This window comes from Phocoena sinus, chromosome 5, assembly GCF_008692025.1.
Source record: "Phocoena sinus isolate mPhoSin1 chromosome 5, mPhoSin1.pri, whole genome shotgun sequence".
NCBI classification, from domain to species: Eukaryota; Metazoa; Chordata; class Mammalia; order Artiodactyla; family Phocoenidae; genus Phocoena; species Phocoena sinus.
This window is the reverse complement of record NC_045767.1, coordinates 52,366,239-52,388,406: the sequence shown is the minus strand read 5'-3', so window position 1 is coordinate 52,388,406 and position 22,168 is coordinate 52,366,239.

Sequence of the window (22,168 nt, the reverse complement as noted above, 5' to 3'; positions counted from 1 at the left end):
ATGGATGGAATGTCCTATAAATACCAGTTAAGTCCATCTTGTTTAATGTATCATTTAAAGCTTGTGTATCCTTATTTATTTTCAATTTTGATTATCTGTCCATTGGTGAAAGTGGGGTGTTAAAGTCCCCCACTATGATTGTGTTACTGTCGATTTCCCCTTTTATGGCTGTTAGTGTTTGCCTTATGTATTGAGGTGCTCCTATGTTGGGTGCATAAATATTTACAATTGTTACATCTTCTTGGATTGATCCCTTGATCATTATGTAGTGTCCTTCTTTGTCTCTTCTAATAGCCTTTATTTTAAAGTCTATTTTGTCTGATATGAGAATTGCTACTCCAGCTTTCTTTTGGTTTCCATTTGCATGGAATATCTTTTACCATCCCCTCACTTTCAGTCTGTATGTGTCTCTAGGTCTGAAGTGGGTCTCTTGTAGACAGCAAATATATGGGTCTTGTTTTTGTATCTATTCAGCCAGTCTGTGTCTTTTGGTGGGAGCATTTAGTCCATTTACATTTAAGGTAATTATCGATATGTATGTTCCTATTCCCATTTTCTTAATTGTTTTGGGTTCGTTATTGTAGGTCTTTTCCTTCTCTTGTGTTTCTTGCCTAGAGGATGATTCTGTGATGGATGCATGTCTTTGTCCTCTGGGCAACTTAATATTTCAAGTAACTGAATACCAGCCTACCTACCTGCCCATCTGCCTACCCGCCTACTCACGTCACAGTCCTGCTTTGTCGACTTGCTTATATTGCTGCTGCCACTCCAGTCCTTCTGAAGGTGCTGTGGCACCAAATTGCAGAAACCCGGGTATTCGTGATGGCAATGCCCCTTCCTCTCCCAGCACGTTTGCAGAGGAAACCCATGCCCTTACACAGGGTGACGTGCTGGCAGGGGCTCATCTGGTACAGGCTGGGGCTGGGGGTGGGAAGGGTCTCAGGTTGATCCAGAGGGACCAGATTTGGAGCCAGACATACTGAACCCCGGTCCACACGCAGGGGACAAGATGGCCTCTCTGGTGTGGCCCATTTAGGAAGCTCATGGGGTCTGGTTTTGTGGAAGTTTCCAGGTAGATAGTCTGCCTGGTTAGCTGGTTCTCTTCAGAGAATATGAAATGAGTGCTTTCAAGAGTGGCTCTCAAAGAGAAACCCAACAAGTTTTCTTGTGGCTGTGAAAGTAGCACAGTCACCTTGTATTGTATTGCTGTTTTTTGTTTGTTTGTTTTGTTTTGTTTATCTTTGGCTGTGTTGGGTCTTCGTTGCTGCGCACAGGCTTTCTCTAGTTGCGGGGAGCGGGGGCTACTCTTCGTTTTGGTGCACGGGCTTCTCACTGCGGTGGCTTCTCTTGTTGTGGAGCACGGGCTCTAGGTGCACGGGCTGCAGTAGTTGTAGCTCGTGGACTCTAGAGTGCAGGCTCAGTAGTTGTGGCGCACGGGCTTAGTTGCTCCATGGCATGTGGGATCTTCCCGGACCAGGGCTTGAACCTGTGTCCCCTGCATTGGCAGGCAGATCCTTATCCACTACGCCACGAGGGAAGCCCTGTATTGCTGTTTTTTAATGATTGTTTGCCAAGTCATGAGTAGGTAGATGTTTTGTCACAAATATGGATGTGTTTGTTGTTTCCAGACTTTGAGCAGTGCAGATGGAGGCAATAAACAGCACTTAGAGAACGATGTGGTCATGTCACAGCAGCGCTCTTGGGAACATTATGGGACTGCAGGCTCAGGGCTTCCAGCCGAACTAATTCACCCACACATAGTAGCGCTGCTGCTTGAAACTTTCCTACTAACCGTGGAGCAAACAAGGAAAAAAGTGGTTTGTTTTCATTTGTAAGCACAAATCACTCTTTCTTCCATGTTCTTTTGCCTTCCTGGTTTATTTGAATTGACTAGAAATACCCAGATCCTCACATCAGAGGCTGATCTGCCTTTCCTCTGACTGTCAAGACGGGCAAGCTATGCTTTCTGGCGCATGGAGCCCCTCAGGCAACAAGCCTGGGTGGAAAAATGCACACTTGGCAAGGAGTGTAAGAGACATTTAGATTGTCCTAGCACTCGTGCTGGGTTGAAATGTAGAGGAGACGGCAGGAGCATCTTTTCTCAGTGCTGTCTCCATGGAGCAGTGACCACCTTCCCAGCCTTTACCTCTGAGGGCGGAGTTAGGGGCCGCCCTCTGCACTCACCATGCTGGGAACCATGGCCTGGAATCTGGAAAACCAGGGAGCAAAGGGGGCGGGACTGGGAGTGGGGGGACTTGCTAAGTCCAGATGAGATACTGGAGAGTGAAAGGAAGATCTAAAGCAACTGGGGATGGGGAGGGGTGTGGGGATGAGAGGGTGGGAAACCCACTCGGCTACCATCAGTTTTTCTTTTTTAAAAATTGCAGACAACATCGGAGGCTGCAATGTACAGTCGCCGTGCTAAGGGAGGAGGTATTTGTTCTGGCCAACTTACCGAAACAGCATAGATGTTCTTGACGGGAGGCTGTGGAAGCTTTGCTTCATTCATTTTACTGCTCCGTCCCAAGAACCCCAAGAAAGAATTTCTGCAAGAAGCTTTCTTCCAGTAATAATGGAAGACAAACAAACAAAAAAACCCCAAAGAGCAGCAACAGAAACCCAAAGCAGAGAGACATGTGGGCCCATCCCCTGTGGAGCTGGCCTTAGGAGAGTCTGCCTTTGCATCTCCATTCCTTCCCATTACCCACATCTTCTCAGTTTGTTTCTTCTTTATAATCTCAGCGTCTAGGCTCCCAGATGGAGTCCCTCCACATGGCCATGTGGCCAAGCCACACAGCCTTAAGTTGAGGACTTGTCCCCAGACTCCACGGGGTCAGGAATACATCTCTCACGAACACTCTAAAAATAAGCCTTAGGTGTGAGTATCACTGTGTTCTCAGGCAATGGATAATAAGACCACCCTGCATTTTGGCAAAACTTCATATTTTACAATGTACATTTGTGTTCATCTCAGTTCATAAATAGCTCTTCAGTTTTTGAAGGCATATTGGAGGGCAGATATTATTCTAATTTCAGAGAGAAGGAAATAGACACAGAAAACCTTAAGTCAATCGCTCAAGGTTATCCAGCTGTGAGTGGCAGAGCCAGAGCTTTCCCTCTGAACAGCAGGCTTTGTATATTCTTTCTGTGACACTGCCATGCCCTCCCAGTAAAGACTTTTTATCCCAATTTTGAATGTAGCAGCACTTTGAGATAAAATAAAAAATGCAACAAAATGTGCATAGACAGAGGGAAAATCGTGCTGAACAGACACCATTCCATCAACCGGTCCATTTAACAATTAAACAGTACAGAACTGCTCTTACAAGCAAGACCCTCTTAAAAGTCTGCCAGAAGTTATAGATAATTTTCTGTTCTAAGGAGGGTTTTTAGCTAGCATGAGAGCTTCTCCCCAACCCCTTCCCCAGATAGCTATGGGAGGGATGTTAAAGTTGAGACACATCTGGTTCTTGTCACAATGTCCACAAGATAAACAAGAAGAGTTCCATGAGGGAAAAACTAAAACCTCCAATGCACGAGTGATAATGAATTGCCCCCGGGCCGTAATCAGCCTTTGGGGAAATGGCAGTGTTGCATTTTTCTTCCCCATGGAGTGAGAGGCTGTGTATTTTTAGGCAAGAAATCAGCGTGGGATGCTGGAGGTTTGGCTGCCAGGAACACTCACGATGGAAATTTCTCCGACCTGGGTATAATGAAAGAGAGATGAAGGTCTGCAGGAGGGGACTCTATTTGCATGCCATCTAAAGAAAATGTCCTTAGGCAGCTTCCTGATTCTTCTGCAGAGGTATCAGGCCTTCGTTCGTGGTTTTGGAAGAGACTTCTTTAATTAGGCCGTAGTCAAAGAATCTGTTAAACAGCATTCTGGAGTGGAATGCTATAATCTAGAAGTTGATGCAGTGAGCAAGGTGGCCCAGACTTGGGGGATAGTGGAATGGGCAGAAAAGCAGGGCAGATGGCTGTGGAGGAAACTCTCTTAGGAAAGTAGAAATAAAGTGGAAGTAAAGAAAAAGTAATAATGGTTTCCTTTGCCTCAGCCGAGCTGGTAGAGTGTGGAAAGACCAGGCAAATTTAACAGCATCCCAATTGTTAATGAAGAGAACCAAGTGTAATGCAATTTAAAATAAGAATTATATTGTAAAGCTACTGAGATCTACACTGAGGCACTCCTATCCTGACATCATTCCATTGCTTGTGTCAGAATCTGCCTTTTTTCTAGTAGGAAACTATGCATTCCCTATCAATCTCTTTGACTATCAGGAATGTATAAGACCTGTGACAAACTGGCCAATATGCCATTTGGTACCATTTCTATGTATTTTAAATGCATAACTTAGGCCAAATAAGAATAGTTTACATGTATATGAAAGCAGATTTTGCAATCTACAATACAATGCAAGCTACCATGGATGAATTTTAAGGCTGAACATATATTTAGCTCTTGTTGGTAAATAGACTTAACGAATGACTTGCCTCTTAATTCAATATATCCTGTAAGCCTATGAATAAAAAGTAACCTGTGCCTAATATGGCTTTGATTTCTGGTCTGCTTGAATCTGGATAGAGCCACTTGAGTCGTGGAGTTGAAGGGCTGCCCACAATGGGCTACTGAGGAAGGGCAGCGCGTGCCCATTTCTCTTGGTGGCTTCCTCCCCGTTTACATGGGAGATGGGCATGGCAGGTGCCTCTTGCTTCTACTTGCAAACTAAAAAGTCACTGAAGAACTTTTACGGTTATACCTTGGCCAGATCAGCAGAATCGCAATCTTGACAGATTGACAAAGAACTCTAGGGATCTTTGGGTATTTTCTGATTCTGCTGGTGAGAAGGAGATGAGATTATAAGATCCCATTGGCTGGGTTGAGCCATGATCAACTTCAGGTCAGGACTTCTGATTTGTTCTCTGCATGTCTGAGGTCTAACCTGGTACCCAGTAGTCATGCAGTCAAAGTCGGCCACCTGCCTTTAATCTAAGACCCACTTGGTTTAGTTGAACAAATGAAGGGTCAGAACCTCAAGTCACGTATGACTGTGTCCCTACTGTGTGTCGGGTACTTTGATATGCTGTGGGGCTTTTTAAAAAATACAAGACCAGAGTTCTTGCCCTCATTGGATTTACAATCCAGCGAAGAGGAAAAGTCATAATTGCACGAAGCTATAGTTATAATATGAGGTTTAAGGAATATTCTGCAAAACAGTGTGTGACTAACCGTGCAATGAATGGGACAAGTAAGGGTGACAACCAGATATTTAACTCTTGGTATGGCGTGTGCCCTGAATTAGTTTAATAAATGACCACACATGTAGCGGCTTAAACAGAGGCACATCCATCAGCTTCCAGTCCCCGTGGGTCAGGAGTCCTGGCCTGTCTCACCAGGTCCTCTGCTCAGGGCGTCACGAGGCTACAATCAGGTGTCAGCCAGACCACATTCTCATTTGGAGGCTCAGCTAGGAAAAGATCTGATTTCAAGCTCATTCATTTCCTTGTGATTATAGGACTGAGGGCCCATTTCTTGCTGGCTGTGGTTGGGGGGACACTTCCAGCTCCTCGAGGCCCCTCATGGCTCCATGCCACTGACCTTCACCATAGCTGTCTTCACAACATGAGCTGTTGGTTTCTTCATGGTCATCAGGAATCTTGGGCATGACTTTCCATCACCTTTGCCCTGTTACTGATTTGAAACAGGTCCCACCCTCACTCATAGGGAGGGAATTATAAAGAGCATGACTCCTGGAGACAGATCACCTTAGACTGTGTCCAAAACAGGCACCAGCCAAATAGAATGGATGCCTTGCTGATCAGAGTAGATACTAGTCATGAACAACCTTGACCAGTGCATTCCAGTGGAACATGAGCTATAAATACAGATAATAAATTTGTAGGAGAGAAGGTCACTTCATGCCAGGGCAAGAACCCTTGACCAGGATAGAGGGGAGAAGGGCCTCGTTCCTTTTCATGATTGTTTTGTGTTACTGGAGACGTGCAGGAAAGAACTGAATTTTTCCACACCTGCAAGTCAGAAGCTCATTCATCTCAGTCTCTCAGCGCATTTCATCTTGGAGCTAAAATGCTCTGTGCAAGTTGCCCGGTCCTGACCATGTGCCCATTAGCAAGGCAAGCGCACTTATTTTCTCTGTTTCTCAGAGAGCTGATTGAGGGGGACTAACTGTCTAAAAAGAACTGGAGGCATAAGTAATGTGTTACTTGCATTGATCACCTATTCTTGCAATTGGCTTCTCTACCTATCTCCCAGACACTACAGCCCTTTACTAACCGTGTCTAATTGGCACAAATGACTTCTTCCAACAAATTGGTAGCAGAGCTGAGACTGAAGGCCTTTGGCGAAGCCCACCTCTTGGCCTCTGCTCCAGGCAGCCTGTTGGTAAACCTGAGATTCTCCTTCACCCAGACAACAAACCGAAACAACACAGGCAGAGAGGTCCACAGTAATGGAGGAACCACGCCAGAATCCCCAGGCCTTTCCGAAATTACATGTGAGCCCTGGAGAACATTCTCCTGCATATATCTCCAGGTTCTGCTCCAGAAAGTCTACTAGAAACCGGCCGCGCCCTCCAGACTCCACCTCCCCGCATCCAGCATCCCCAGAAATGATCCAGAGCCCCAGTCAGCATCTCCAGCAGTAGGGCTGTGAGATTCCAGGTTGTGTCGGCAGCCCAGTGAGCTCTGTCATCTCCCTATTTGCTCTCAAGGGCAGTAGGCCTGAAGAGCATCTGAAAGTAAGGTTGTGGCCTCGGGAAAAAATAGCAGTCTTGACATTTTGCCTGGCCCCAAGCGCAACTCTGCTCACCCCTGGGGTGATTCGCTCCTAATCTCCTGCCTTTGTTTTTGCTGGCCCACCTAAGAATTCTGACACATTGCAACTCCAAAATATTTTCATTTCAAGTTTACCTTGTTCCTCTGTTCCTTTGGATTATAGCATCTTGGTTCATCAATTATGTGAAAATCCAAATGAACTTTTTCACTTGATTCTTTTCCGATAATATTGAGTACCCACTATGTGAACAGTGCTGTGCTAGATACCAAGAATACAAAAGTCTTTAGTAAGAGGCAGAAGCATTTAAGAAGCTTTAAAAATAGTATTTCCTTGCCATTTTACGTTCATGGTGAAAATTCTCAGGAAGTGTGAATGTAACCCGAGTAAATAATGAGGCCCATGTGATCCAGTCTCACCACAGTGTAGCACTTAATGAAACAGCCCCAAACCAAAGAGTTAACACGAGTGATTCTGATCTCTACTTGTGTCCCTGAAAGGAGAGGAAAGCCTGTTCATAACCTTCTACACACTGCTTCCTAAATCCAGCCTCCCTCAAGCCCTTCACTCTCCAACAGCTTACCCCCAGAAGCAGCCCCAGTCCTGAGTCTCCACTGTTCCCAAAACCTCCCCTCCATCACCTTGTCATCCGCTGCCTGGCCCTCTTTCCCATTTCTTCACCTCAGTTCTTCTGGGACAACAGGAGAGGGAAAGAAGCACGAATGCTCAAACATTAATATATTTTATTGCTGCCGTAGTAAATTCCGAAAATTTTAAGATTCTTCTTACTTTGCTTCTCTCTTTCTGCACCGTGTTACTCATGGTGGTTTTAAAATATGTGTACGAATTCTTTGATTTCCCTCCCCCCTCCCAGGAGCTGGAGCCTGATTTCACTCTCTGAGTGCAAGTTGTAGCTGGTGACTCACTTCTAAGGAACAGAATGTAGTGGAAGTGTCAGTGTGTAGCTTCTGAGAATAGGTCTTAAAAGGCACTGTGGCTTCCTTCTTGTTCTTGGACCGCTCCCTCTGGGAAGCCAGCTGCCATGTTGCGAGGACACTTAAGGAGCCTGTTGAGAGGCCCATGGGGGAGGAACTGCGGCTTCCCGCCAACAGCAGCACCATGTGAGTGAACCACCTTGGAGGTGGATCTGTCGACCTCAGTCAAGACTTCAGATGACTGCAGACCCGGCCAACATCTTGACTCCAGCCTCATGAGAGGCCCTGTGCCCCTGAGCCACTCCTGCATTTCTGACTCACAGAAACTGAGATAATAAGTGTTATTATTTTAAGCTGCTGAGTTTGGGAGTAATTTGTTGTGCAGTAATGGATAACTATATAATGTTTTTATTGGCTTATAGGAATGAGATTGTTGCCAAGTGAATCCATTAATTTGAGGAAGTTTAATAGTCAACATATACACACGCCACACAGCCCCACACATACATACCACATCACACACACACACACTACATGCACACACACCACACTATACCACACTCCACCACACGCCATGCCACGTCAGACACACACACACACACACACACATTGTTTAAGGGACAGGTGCCATTTCCACAAATAGTTCATTCCTAGGTTGGTATATGCCTCCTGAGTAAACAGCTTTATTAAAATTAAAAGGAGAAAATATTCAGTTTACCTAGAAAAATCAGGAGAGGTTACCTGAAGACATATGATCAGAATCTTGACTGGGAATTGAGTGTGGAGGAGGAATGCAATTGTCTTAACTTCCTTAACCACTCCCAAGAAGAATTCTTAGTGACAGTGAGGCTTGTGGGTTGTGGCTGACCTAGAGAAAGATAGCGATGCTCTGAAGACCATCCAGGATACCTCAGAGATATTTTTGTCAGCTCTTGGGCTTTGAGGTAAGCCTGTCATCAGCTGCTATGGACTGAACGTTTCCCCCTAAAATTCATATGTTGAAGCCTAATCCCCAATGGGATGATATTTGGAGGTGGGGCTTTTGGGGGGTGATTAGCTCATGAGGGCGGAGCCCTTAAGAATGGCATTAGTGGGCTTCCATGGTGGCGCAGTGGCTGAGAGTCCGCCTGCCGATGCAGGGGACACGGGTTCGTGCCCCGGTCCGGGAAGATCCCACGTGCCACGGAGCGGCTGGGTCCGTGAGCCATGGCCGCGGGGCCTGCGCGTCCGGAGCCTGTGCTCCACAACAGGAGAGGCCACAACAGTGAGAGGCCCGCGTACCGCAAAAAGAAAACCAACAAAACAACAACAACAAAAATGGCATTAGTGCCCTTATAAAAGAGGAGGAGACACGGGATCTCTCCCTCTGCCACATGAGGATATAACAAGAAGACAGCCGTCTGCAAGCCAGGAAGCGGGTCCTCACCAGACACAAATCTGTCAGCACCTTGATCGTAGACTTCCCTCCTCCAGAACTGCAAGAAATAAATGTGGTTTAAGCCACCCGGTCTATGGTATTCTGTCCTAGCAGCCTGAACAGACTAAGACACAAGCCCCTGTTCTCTGTCTGAAAGCTGTTCCCATTGAGAAATACGAAAATGCCAGAATAGCACCTCTATAGCTGATAAGGGTCACTTCAGAGACTGTGACTTATCTGCGGGCAAGTGGGCTTCTTAACACTGAACCCCGAAACAGACTGCCATACCTGGCCACAGACTTACAGTTTGGAGGAGCAAGGGACACACTTGCTCTCTGCAGGCAGACCAGGAGGGAGAGGGTGTGACTGGGTTTAGCACGTCCAATTTCTCATCCTAAGTCACCAATTGCATTCAGACATCTCACCCCCGTTTCCAGGGTGGAGAGAGAAAGCCAACACGCTGGTGCCAGGAATAAATGCTCCTGGGCTTCCTCCACGTGGAGGGCAACCTCAGGAGAAGGAAAGCAGCCTTTTCTCTGCCACCATCGACAGCTCAGGATAAGGCAATGTTTCTTGATCCTTGAGTGGATCTGGGGAGCTCAGCTCCCTGTTTCTTAACTCTGCAAGTCGTCCACAGAGACCAGGGGAACATATTCTTAACCATTTGGAAAAGATCTTTTGGTATAAGATAGACCAGAAGAAAAGGGAAATTTGCCAGCACTGAGGGAGGATCCTCCCTGCAGGTGATGGGAGTAGATAAGACTCAGTAAAGCTCTGTTCTCCCCATAATCCCTTTCTAAGTTTTATTTGCTATTTTATCAGCTTTTCACATTGCATAGCACCAAATAGAGTGAAATATAATGTCATTCCAGGGTCCTGAAAGAAGAAGCAGGGCAACTTTAATTGTCTTTCAGTAACATAGAAATTCAGGAGAATTTTCTGGCATTCCATATTTTCAGCAAAGTGGAGTATCTGCTCTACTTACTAAAAATGACAATCTTTCCCCACCGTTTCCATCTGCATTTACGTTCTGTGCGTACTGCTGAGGTAGCTTTTTGCCCTGATGTTTACTGCCAATGCATTTGCATTTTCTGTCACAATAAATAACCCAGTAAAACCCTCCAATGAGTAGGTTCTAGCCCTGGCTCTTTCTAAGCATGGAATCACAGACAATGATTTATAGTCGTGATGGCCCAGAGGAAGGGATAAGTGGACATTTGTAAAGGAAAAATAAGTGAATTCAAACAAAAGCTCAATGGCTGTTAGGAAATGAAAGGCGTGGAACTTCTATAACCATTAAAGTCGTGGGTGGGGAAGGAGGCCATGGCAGGAGGAAGCTCTCATTCCACGGGCTGTGTCTGTGGGTCACCACTGTTTCCCCAGCACCCAGTATGTCACGAGCCTGTGAAGCAGACACTCTCGTATCCTCACTTCACAGACAAGAGAATGGAGTCACAAATAGTTTGAGGGCTTCTCTGGGTCACACTGTTACAGAGTGGCAAAGTCAGGTGACTTGTTCACGTTTCTTCAGCGATTAAGACCTGGGTTGAGAACACAATTACATAGTTCACCTCCAGACTAGGGTTAAAAATTCAGGCTGCCCAGTTAGATTTGACTTTCAGATAGCAACAGTGTTTTTAAGCATAAGGATATCCCAAATATTGCATGGGATATACTTATGCTAAAAAATTCTTCTTTGTTTTTCTGAAATTCAAATTTCACAGGTACAGTGTACTGTACTTTTTTTTTTTGCTGTATGTGGGCCTCTCACTGTTGTGGCCTCTCCTGTTGCAGAGCACAGGCTCTGGACGCGCAGGCTCAGCGGCCATGGCTCACGGGCCCAGCCGCTCCGCGGCATGTGGGATCTTCCTGGACCGGGGCACGAACCCGTGTCCCCTGCATCGGCAGGTGGACTCCCAACAAATGCGCCACCAGGGAAGCCCTGTCCTGTACTTTTATTTGCTAAATCTGGCAACCCTAATCCAGAACCCACACTTTTAACCACTGCACTGCACTCTCTTCAAGATGCTCAGCTTCCTGCAGCTGGAGAGAAGGATCCCCCCTGTCATTTTAGTTTGTATGTCTGGATAGTTTACGTCATATGTAAATTTTTGCATCTCATCTTCAAAACCAATGTGCAGGGTCAATACTAAGAGGAATCTGAGGCCCAAAGAGCTCATGTCTTTTGCCTTAAAATCACACAGAAAATGCTAATTACATCTATCCCTTACATTGCACTTGCCCAGTGCTGGGTGCTCTTTTAAGAGCTTTATACCTATTTTCTCACTTAGTCCTCACAAGTCCTGCAAGACAGTTCCAATCATTATACCCTTTTCATAGATGGAGCAATAGCATCACAGAGAGGTTAAGGAACTTGTCTGGAGTCACACAGCCAGCAGGTGGAAGAGCCTGGCTTTGAACCCAGGAAAATCTGGCATCAAAGAGTATACTCTCATCCACTGTCCTACATTCACGCTTTATTTCACAAATACAAAAAAAGGCTGTAGCTTTGTAAGTGCCGACTGCTGGTCCACATGTGTTTGACTCCATTCTAAGTAAAGCCTGTGTGTGTAGTATTGGATCAAGGAACGCAAAGAGTGCTGCGTGGGGAACATGAAAAGCTGGAGACGTTATCCTTGTCCCCAGTCCTCACCACGGCAAGGACTCCCCTGATCAGCTCTGTCTGATTTTGTAAATAAAGTTTTATTAGAACACAGCCATGCTCACCATTTATGTATCACCTGTGGCTGCTTTTGTGCTTCAACCACAGAGCTGAATAGTTGTGACAGAGATTCCATGACCAGCAAAGCCTAAAATATTTACTCTCTGGACCTTTATAGAAAATGTTTGCTGGCCTCTGATCAAAAGAACATACACTCGTGATCATCATTTTACATGTGAAGAAACTGAAGCCCTCCAGGGTTAAATAAGTTGTTCAAAGTCAAATAGCTAGTGAGTAGTAGCTCAGCTGCAATTCCAACCCAGAACTGTCTGAATCTCAAGTTTAGACCAAATAGTGCCTTTGATAAGCCAGGCTAGCGTTGATGTTAAGTTGTAAGTTGACTTGCACTGCAGTTAAACATGCAAAAAATTAAGCTTCTGTATTTTTCCTCTAATTGACTTAATATATTTTTAATGGATCCCACCCCAAGGGTAATGAGTAAACTAAGTGCAGACCAATCTAGTAAACTCAGTCTAACCCAACAATTTAAATAGTCTCATTAGATCATTCAGGCTGTGGTGAGTCAAACACACAGTTTTACAGATTTCCACCCTCTCGACTTCTCCTTCAGGAGAGCTTTCAAGGTCCTCAAGGCAGTGGGATTGGGGTAGGGAGTGGTCCTCACGTACATGTAGAATTTTCTGGCCTCTGCCCTGCCCTGGTCCGGTCTCTGGCCCTGGGACCACTAAGGTCTGACTGATCCCATCTCTTCTCTCTGAGTGACATTGCACAGATTCCCTCATCTACAAAATTGTGATCATAATAAAAGATCAGTGGCTTCTTTGTCCCCCTCGCAGGCCTCCCTGCCAGCCCCCTCAGCCTCTGCAACTCTGCTCCCCAAGGTGCATAGACGTTGAGAGTCCACGGGGCCAGAAGCTTCTCCGTCAGGGTCACCATCCCTCCCCTCGCGCCATATTGGAAGAAGCCACTAGGTGAGCTTCTCTTAGACCCTGCAGCCACCACTGGGACGTGTAGAGAAGTGGGTCACTGGCTCTGCTGAGTTGTTGGCCCTCACCTTGACCTTTGCAACACATCCTGCACAGCCAGGACCTTGACTGGTCCTTGGCTTCCCCTGCATCTTTCCCCTTTTCCATAATCTCCCAAAGTAGAAGAAATGGACTGCCCATCTTCTCTGCCTCATACCATGGCTTCTTTCTCCTCTGTCTTAAGGTAAAACTCTCTGTTCTAGTCAGCCAAGCTCTAACATGTAATCAAACTAGAGGAATTTAGACAGTGCCTGGCCGTGAAGACTGTTGACTTGCCAAGGAGGTCAAGGAAGGGAGCTTAGAGACTCAAGCTGATGAATGGCCTCTTTCTTCCAGATAGAACCTGTTCTTTTCCTTCCTTGGGACAACTGGGGTTTATTATTATCCCCACTGGAGAAGCACTCCAGCAGACCCACTAGATGGGGATGTTGTAGAAGGGAACAGAGCCCAGATGTCTGGTTGGCCTAGAGGTCTCCAGGGGCCTTCCTAGCTGGGGCCACCTGAGCCAGGCTTTTTGTTACGCCCTCAGGTGCCGTGCAAGCCCAGACTGGGGGCTTCTCACAGCAGATACCGCCTCCCACCCCCCGAGAACCTATGTCAGGGACCACTTGACAGGGTGTTGAGACACACGCTTCCCATCACTCACCACACTCATGCTTTCCCAGCCTTGACAGATGGAATCAGCCACTGGAAACAGCAAAGGTGGGATGAAGGAAAATCTATGAAAATAAATCAATGTTTCTATCAAGGCACCATGAGAAAATGTCTGACTGAAGAGTCATAAAATGTGGGTGGTATGTTTGGAAAAGCCTGTTTTACAAGCCATGCTGGTATTATGTAAGTTGGGGGGTGTCCTCAAAGGAACAGACAAACATCCTCCAGAGGGACTCAAACAGGCCTCAGTAGAGGCCCATGTGAAGACCTCTTGGAGAAAGCATGCAGTGTAAACTAAGATGATGTAGATAAAGAACAGGCTACCGTTTCAACCACGAGCCACAAATTAAAGTTTAATTATACAGGTGCTACAGGCTGTATTTTCCAAATTTGGTCCCAGCAATAACTCCCATTTCAGTGTTTGAATCTGGGTGGGCTTATGGCTCACTTGTCCCCAGTGAAGTGCAGCAGAAATGATGCTGTGACTTCCAAGGCCGGATCAGAAAAGATGGGTTCAGTGTCTATGCTGTGTAGTCAATTACCACAAATACAGCAGCTAACCGCAACACTCATTATGATTGCACACTCCCTGTGGGTCAAAAGTCCAGGCACAGCTTAGCTGGCTTCTCTGCTCAGGGTCTCCCAAGGATGAAATCAAGGCATTTGGCTGGACTGTGCTCTTGTCTGGAAGCTCAACTAGGGAAGGAGCCACTTTCCAGCTCCCTTGGCATTCTGGCAGAATTTATGTCCTTGTGACTGTCCAATTCGTGGCAGCTGACTTGTTCAAGGCAAGGTCCTAGCTTGCTGGGGCTGCCATAATGAAACACCACAGCATCAGGTGGCTTAAAGAACGCAAATTTATTTCCTCACAGTTCTGGAGGCTGGAAGTCTGAGATCAAGGTGTTGGCAAGTTTGGATTCTTCTGAGGTTTCCCTCTCTTTGGCTTGCAGGTAGTTGCCTTCGCGCTGGGTCCTCACATGGTCCTTTCTTGTGTGTGTGCATCCTGGGTGTCTCTTTGTGTGTCCTAACTTCCTTTTCTTATAAAGACACCAGTTGGGTTGGATTAGGGACCACTCTCGTGGTCTCATTTTAACTTAATCACCTCTTTAAAGGCCCTATCTCCAAACTGTCACATTCAGAGATATGGTGGGGTGGGTTAGGACTTCAACATATGAATTTAGAGAGAACACAGTTCAGTCCATAACAGCAAGCAATGGACAGAGACAGTCTCTGCTTCTTGGAGTCCCTCACTTCTGGAAAGGTCTAGGCCTTCTTTTAGAGGGTACATGTGATTAGGTCAGGCCCATTCAGGATCATCTCCTTTTTTATTAACTCAGAGTCAACTGATTAGTAACCTTAATTGCATCTGAAGAATCCTTACACTTTTCTCATATAACGTAACCTAATCATGGGGGCGACAGTCTGTTGCCTTGGCCACATTCTTAGAATCAGGGCACAATTCCTGCTACTTCAAGGCATGGGGATTACACAGGGTGTAGACATTAGGGCACAACAATCATGGGGGCCTCCCTAGGGGATGTCCACCATGTGCACCCTAAAAGGTGTTACAATGTCCGTCTGGTTTGCTGGGATGCTCACCTGGAACTCTGTGCCACCATATGAGGGGTCTGATTGCACTGCGGCCTCCATGCTGTGAGGAAGCTCAAACTACCTCACGTAGACAGACCTTCTGGAGAAACTCGAAGCTTCCGTGAAGAGAGACAGATGTCCAGGAGGCTCCCAGCTGCTCCAGCCCCCATCTGACTGCACTGCAGGAGAGACTCCGAGCCCAAACCACCTGGCTATGCACTTCCCAAATTCCTAGACAACAGAAACAATGTGAGATGATGAAATAATTATTGTTTTAAGCCACTACAATTTGGGGCCTTTCTCTATGTAGCACTAGTGACTAGAACAGCGGGCATTCCAAATGAGAACCTGCCCCTCATAGACGATTCTGGGATGAGTATTATAAGGAATTTATCGATTTGGCAAACCTCCCTTGCCTCCTAACCTCCACGTTCCTTAACCCTTTACTATCTGGCACACTCGATGTTTAGTTGTTTTCTTGCTGTCTATTCACCCACCCCCACCCCTAGCTCCTCCCAAAATGTAAATTTCATAATGGCAAACTTTGTCTCATCTGTCAAAGCCTGGCAGGTATGGATGCTCAGTGCAAACTTTATTATTTCAACTCTCAATGGCTGATCTAACAGCTGGAGGAAGGCCAGGCAAGAAAACAAATGTTCAGAAAAGGTCAGAAGATCAGAAAACCATATAGAAATAGAGCAGAACTGGTCCTTAATGAGCACACAGTTCAATGCCACACTTTATCCTTGAGGAGACGGATGCCCGGAGAATAGGACTCAAATGACACAGGAGGTTAACGGCAGAGCTGACTCCTAAAGCCAGGTTCCCGATCCTCCTTCCAGGTTCTTCCCACCAGGTCACATTCAAGGTGACTCCACAAGAAGGTGCTGGTATTCAGCCTGCTCATCTGGTCTTCTAGTAGAGTTTGGTCTGAACATGTACGAATTGAAAGATGTATTTTTTTATTACTTCCTTTTATTTCTCCATTGAAATCCAGTTAGAACTCCATATTGATTTTTTAAAAGAAATACGTGTGGAGGTAGGTTATTATGAATGAATTTCATTTCAGGAGAGCCATGGGGATCGTCTCAGCCTGGGTCCCCAGAAAGCAGGGCCTGAGACAAAAGCTTTGGTTGCAAGGGCATTGTGACCCTCGGGAGAAGGAAGAGACAGGTTGGCCGGTGCTCTGGGGGCTGCTATCCGATCCTACCAGGGACATCTAAGTGGCCGTGTGACCTGAATTTCAGAGCTGCCTGCTGAGGGGATGGAAGTACTTATCCATCAGCTGTCACTCCCCATTGGCCAAGCGTTGCCTTGCAGGCATTCACTGTTGCCCACTTCTGGGTTGGGCAGCCTCTGGGGGTGCCCCGTACGATGGCATCAAGATATATATGTCCTCCCAAGGAGGATTCCACGCGATGTTTCCTGTTGCCCCCTGGGCAAAGCTGGTCAGGGTCTGCCTGGAACTGGTCACTGCAGAAGCAGCTGAAACAAGAGGCAAGGTCCAGAGAGCTTTTGTTTTGTTTTTTGTGGTACGCAGGCCTCTCAATGTTGTGGCCTCTCCCATTGCGGAGCACAGGCCCCGGACGCGCAGGCTCAGCGGCCATGGCTCACGGGCCCAGCTGCTCTGCGGCATGTGGGATCTTCCCGGACCGGGGCACGAACCCGTGTCCCCTGCATCGGCAGGCGGACTCTCACCCACTGTGCCACCAGGGAAGCCCCCAGAGAGTTTTAAGGAGCATTCAGGAGGGGTCTGATCCCTAAACCTCAGTTCTTTCCCGCGCAGATGGATGTCGGCGTTCAGAAGAGGAAGGTGACTATGAGCCTGTGGCGTTTCCGGCTAATTACATGGCCTGGGTTTCTCATCGTGGAGTTCTCTAGGAAATTCCATCTGCAGCCTCAAACTCATAGAAGTTCAATGTGCCCTTACATTGGGAAAGAACTGAAATAAAATCTCACCTCTGGGAATTTTGAGTTGCCTAAGGTTTCCCACTTCCTTGATGCTGCAGTGGGTGTCATAGTTGTCCCCAGATGGGCCCTGACTATACGGAGGTTAGCAAGCGAGTGGGGACTTATCCTGCCAGAGAAGATGCCACATGAAAATTAACCTGCATCGACATGGGGCAGTTATCATTTGCTGAGATGATGCTATTTCCAGGCACCAGGCTAAGCACATAAGAGCTGTTTTCTCATTTAATTCTCATGGCAAACTTTTGAGGTACATATCATTCACATTTTATAAAGTAGCAGGACTACCTACATCATTTGCAAGGCCCAGTGCAAAATGAAAAGGCTGGGCTCCTTGTTCAAAAATTAAGAATTTCAAGATGGTGATAACAAAGCAGGAAACAAAGTGGGGACCCTTCTAAGCAGAGTGGGCCCTGTGTGACCACAGCTTGCACGATCCAGAAGATGGTTCTGTAGAAGAGGAAACCAAAGCTCAGAGAGGTTACGTGTCCTGCCTACAGTCACACAGCGGTTTAAGTGTTGCTGCAACAATTTGAATCCATGCTGTCTAACTCTATATACATTTCCTTAGGTTGAAGGCAGAGGGCTGAGCTGAAAAGTACACTTCATTTGGAGTCAGAAGGCTGAGGTTTGAGCAACTCCTCACTTGTTAGGTTTCCCTACAAAGGTCTGGTTTTTGCCTTAGTTTCCACATCAGTAACTTCAACTGAAAAAGCCCAGCATTGTGGTAGCCTCTGGGAATGAGATGGGTGGAGACACTAAGAACTGTCTTGCATTTTGTCTGTGTCACAGAAGTCCAAAGGAAGTGCCTGATCTCAGATCGGCCATTCCTGCTGAGGAGTCCAGGGCTCTTGTGTCTTTTCTTGAGGAATTGGAGTTTAATAGAGACTTTGGAGGAGCAGGGCTTTCACCAAGTCACAGCTGCGTATATTGGGCCTCTAGGTCGCAGGTCGTAGGTGCTGACTTGGGATGACTAAGCCAAAAAGGAGCTTACTAAAAGGCTACTGGGGCATAACCCATAGATCCCCTTCTCCAGTTTCTCTGAATTGAAGCCTCCCTTACATCAGTTTGATCGCCAGAGTCTCATGCTGGGAGGGGCCCGAGCATTTTTGTTTTCTGAGTTCTGCTGTGGGGAAGCCCAAGTCTTAAGGTCAGAATTTCCCCAGACATACCGAGGATGCTCCAATGTTTGGGAAAAACTGAAAATGGGATAAATATCCCCTGTATTGACTCCAAAAGGTAAAGATGATAATTGGTTAGTCTCGCGTTCAGCTCATGTAACAGAAACCCAGCTTCAGGGGCCTAACCAAAAGAGGTGTCTGTTCTGCTTACATCACGAAGAGTCCAGGGGTGGTGAGTGCTGGGCTGGTGATGCTGCACAGGGAACCAGTCTCTTTCCTCCTCCCACCATTCTTAGAGTGTGACTGTGAACCTCATGGTTCCAAGAAGGCTGCCTTACCTCTAGACATTGTGTCTGCATTCCAGGCTGGAAAAGGGGTGAAGAGCAATGGTCAAAAGTCACGTGTCAGCCAAATCCCCCTTTTCTCAGGTTAATGATAGCTTTCCCAGATGCCCCATCCAGTAGACTTCCATTTGTACCTTTTGGGCAAGAACTAGGTTACATGGGAAGCTAAGGAAAAGAGTATTTTTAACACAAGGCCATTCCAAACTCAATTAGGATATTGTTGGCACAGAGGAAACAGAATACAGATATTTGCTGGGCTGGCCCAGCAGTGTGCCTCAGCAGCTCTGGGCACCATTGTGGCTCCAAAACCCTCTACAACATCCCAGTCCATATTGGCAATGCCCAGTAAAAATATAACACAAACTGCAAATGCAAGTTATGGGCTACTTTAACATTATCTCATAGCCACATTTTTTTTTTTTTTTTTGCAGTACGCGGGCCCCTCACTGTTGTGGCCTCTCCCGTTGCGTGGCACAGGCTCCGGATGCGCAGGCTCAGCAGCCATTTCTCACGGGTCCAGCTGCTCCACGGCATGTGGATCTTCCCGGACCGGGGCACGAACCCGTGTCCCCTGCATCGGCAGGCGGAATCTCAACCACTGTGCCACGAGGGAAGCCCCACATTTTTAAAAGTAAAAAAGAATCAGGTGAAATTGAATTCATGTATCTTATTTAATACAATATTTCCAAGGTATTATTATTTCATCATGTAACCAATATTACAAAACATTCATGAGATGCTTCAGGGTTTTTTCCATGCCAAGTCTTCAAAATCCAATGCGTATTATTTTATACTCACGGCACATCTCAATTCAAACTAGCTTCATTTCAACAGCCCCATAGTCACATGTGGCTGGGAGCTTCCATACTGGACGGTACATGCCTACACTGTAGCAGACAGGCACTCAGCTGGATATTTTAAGAAGTGCAGGGGGTTGGAATGTCATATGACTGAAAATGCACTCGCTGCGCTGGGTGGGCTGAGAAACTGAGGGTCCTGCAAGAATCTTGACATTCACACAATGCCCAGGACGGTCCCAAAGAGGATGAAGAAGTGTCCTGCCCAAGTGCTGAGAGTTCTCTGACTGAGACCCACTGCATGGATGGATTAATTAATTAATGCATGAAAAGTGCTCAGAGCAGTGCCTGACTCATAGTAAGCACCCAATGCAAGTTTATCATTATCATTATTATTATTAGGTAGTCAAGTCTGGACTTCATCTCCCGGCATATAAAACCCTCTGTAATCTGATCCCTATTACCTAGAAACTACACACACATGCAAACACAATGCTCATAATAATATATATGGGTAGTTGCTATATTTACTGTACAAATTATACGTGTGTGTATCTATCTATCTCCATCTCTATCTGTCTACATCTAGCTATCTGTAGGTTCTTCAAATTTCTTTCCATTGGTCCTCAAATCTGCTTTGGGAATAGGAGAGTAAATATTGTTTATCCCATTGTACAGATGAGAAAACTAAGGCCAGAGAAGTTAAGTTGCTTTCTTAAGTACACACAGCTGATGAGGGCAAAGCCACGACTTCAACTGTCTTTGTGAGAGATAATCCATACACCTGGGAGCCATACCAAGACCAAGGCTACAGGCATCATGGCTGAAGTCAGTCCATCTTTCATTTCCAGTGATCTGCCAAGCCCTTCCTTGGGCGACAACCAGAACAATCCTCCTCACCCTGGCCTCAGGCTCACCACACAGTTTCTCTACTGTCCTAGAAACGAGCTTGGAGCAGGCAACAGAGAAATATCCCAGCGCAATTGCAGCCCCGACAATGACAACTGATGAGGTACAATAGCAGGCTCTGGCCTGTAATCAGTCTCAAACGATACTCAGCTACGTAGGCGCCCATTCTGCTCGCTCCAGAGAGAGTGGGGGGAAAGGCACGCACCCCCCAACTGCAGCTCCTTGCTCATCATTGTGTGCGCCGTTGCCGAGAAGGACCCCTTTGTGACAGCACCGCAAATTATAGCCCCAGCCGTCTGGAGTCTCAGCTAGAGCTGATTCTCCTCTTTCCTAAAAGGAAAATCTGTCTTAAGCTTAATTATAGTCTGTCATTACCAGCAATCTTATAATGATCCAAAGTCCCTGGCAAAATGATAATAATAATAAAGAGAGAGAGAGAGAGAGAGAGAGAGAGAGAGAGAAAATCAATTCGAATATGAGTTGACAAGACCCGGGCAAGTGTGGGGAAGGGAGGTGATGGTGGCATTCTTCATAAACAATTGTGAAATGAGGATCAGAGGTTTAGAATGGTAAATAGTTATTCTGGCACGATTGTCAATTTACCAGGCCAAGGGCTCAGTGGTAACTTTACCCTTTCTGAATATTTAATCTTGTTGCTCCAGAATTCACCTTGTAAAATGTAGGGGCAACTCCCAAGATAAACTGATGCCCAAAATCAAATGACCTAGATTTAATAGGACAATGCTTCTCAGATCCCAGGAGGATGCACTGAACAGACTAAAAGTGTTCAGCGATTGTTCTTGGCATGTTAGCAAGAAGACGCTGAGGTTTATCAGAAGACACCTTTTAAATCAAGTTTTCTTTGTCAGTTTCCGTGGACTGGACTATAATTTCCTTTCAGGTACAGCCAATCATTGGGAGCTCCCTCTTGTGGCCATATCAGGAATGGAACTGTATCTCTTTTCCCACCTCCCCACTCATCCCCCAAAAGCAAAACTGAAAAGAGGAATTGCCCCAAGTTGGTGGATCCAGGATTGGATACTGGAGAGGCAGGCTTTCAGGGAGTCTCAGATGTTATGCTAAATCTTCCTAGAGCCCAGATGTCCTCCTGAATCTTTGTGAAATGATGTGAATTTCAAGAGAAATTTCTTTTTCTAACTTCTTCCTTAGTTATTTTTCATAAATTATTTGTAGAAATAAGTATTTTATATTGTATACAAATAACTCCTTAGTTATTTTCCATTTATTGTTCTGTAAGAATCCCTGAAGCATCAAAGGAACCTTTTAAGCCTTTGTGCTTAGAAGCAAGATTTTTGATGTGAATTCAGTTTTCTGGAAGAAACACTAATGCATTGGACATGGGATTCAGTTTGGAACATGGAGCTGAATGTGTTTAGAGAGAGCTGGGTGGGTTCCCCAGCGAGGTCCTCTTCACTGGAAGGGCTGCTGGGTCACAAGAAGAACTCGGCCCCCACCTCCTGCAGCTCCTCATTCACTTACCATTGCACTCTGGTTTCAGGAAGGAAAAAACGGCATGACTTACCCGTCAACCCTGATTTTGAAACCACAGGGAGTCTTCTCAGTTGTGGGAACAAAGTTAAGAAAGAAACAAGTTAGGAATCAATATGTTGCCTATAAAGGAAAACTCTGCTTTTGTCTATGCTTAGTATCATTGTCATTCTCAGGCAGGCTCTCCCCACAAGATAGCAAAGATCACCATCCTGCCAGCTTGGTATCCTCAATGGCAAAAAAAAAAAAAAAAAAAAAAAGAAACCTCTTTCCCAACAGTTTCAACAAAGGCCTGCAGAGGGATCTCATTGGTCTGGCATGGGCCCGTTCCCATCCCTGACCCAATAACTATATCCCAGGATTAAGTCAAGTGTCCACCTCTGGCGCCATGAAAGCAAGACAGAGTCGGGGGCGGGTCCCTAAAGG